The sequence below is a fragment of the Plasmodium gonderi genome, assembly GCF_002157705.1.
Source record: "Plasmodium gonderi DNA, contig: Pgo-contig_614, whole genome shotgun sequence".
NCBI classification, from domain to species: Eukaryota; Apicomplexa; class Aconoidasida; order Haemosporida; family Plasmodiidae; genus Plasmodium; species Plasmodium gonderi.
Window position 1 is genome coordinate 13,560 of NW_021629427.1, and position 1,553 is coordinate 15,112.

Consider the following 1,553-nt stretch of genomic DNA (forward strand, 5'->3'; position numbering starts at 1 on the left):
ATATAATATTAAATAAATAATCTTCAATGTGCTACATCGAATAAACGAATTTTTCTTTTATTACGATTTTTATTAACATATTTTTAGTTATTTTCTATTGCATAATATAAAATAACTTATCAAATGGTGAATTTAGGTTTTTTCTTCGAATGTTATTACTAACATATGCATTGAACCAAGGGATCTAAAAGGATAAACATGAAAAATAATTATATGGTTAAATCTACAAAAATTTTATGAAATTAATTTATTAATAATATTTTTATAATTATTTAAAACATATAATTTCATTAGTTAAATAAAATATTTCTGAACTTAATAAATGATAAATGTTATTACAATAGGAAAAGTTATCATATATATAAGAGTGAATGGAGATTAAATGGACAGTGGTATTTTATAAAACATATTATAAATTTACAACGGATACAATTCTTATATTCTACATTTAAATTGATTCTGCTTTATCATGAAAACATTCTTTGCACCATATTTTATTAGTAATATTAACACCTCCAAATTGTTCACTACATTGCAAACGTTTATTACAAAGGGACATATATTTTTCTGCTAGCGCAAAGCTTCTATAAATTAAATATTAAAATTTTTATTTTTCATAATAATAATATTCAATGTATTATTTAAAAATTAAAATAAAATAACTTCGATTATTTTGTTACACTGTTAAATAAGTTGATGTAATATTTCCAATAAAGTACATTTTTTATATTTATTATTATATTTCAAAGAAACACTACAATACTATGTAATTAAATCTTTTAATTTTCGTAACAATAAAATTTGAAAAGCACATAAATACATTTATTTTCATTAAAAATATATAAAAATGTATATTCAATCACTGAATTACTCTCAAAAAAAATTATTATTAAAAATTAACTTAAATGACGATAATATAGGTCTAAATATTTTAATCAAGATGAATATTTGAATAATTCTCCATACTATGAAGTAATTATGTTCCTATTTTATACCCTTTCACATAATTGTGTTCAAATGATTCCATTTATATAAATGGTGGTGTTGGAAATAACACAATTTCAGTGCATATCATTGATATAAAATTTTTATTTTGAAAAAATATAAATTATAGAAATATATAGTGAAACTATACTTGATATCACAACCAATATAACTCTTATACAAATTTTTACTCATCTATATCACTACAATATGAGAAACATTAAAAATCATATGTTAAGAAAATAAGCCAATTCAAAAGGTTTTACATATAATCCGTGTAATAAATAAAATTTCAAATAATTAAAATTATGTATTTCGTATATTTTGCTATTTGTCCTACAGAAAATGAGAAACAGAATAGTTATTCTTCAATTTTTCGTAAAAAATTATCATACATTTATGAGTTATATATGATATTCTAATTTTATTATGTAACATATATTGAATAAATTTATTACATTGTACACTGCTAATTGTGAGTAAACTGATATCATATTTACTATTCATAATTATGAATCGTATTCGGATGTTCTTTACAAATATTAAAAGTTTTGGTGTTATGTTAAGTA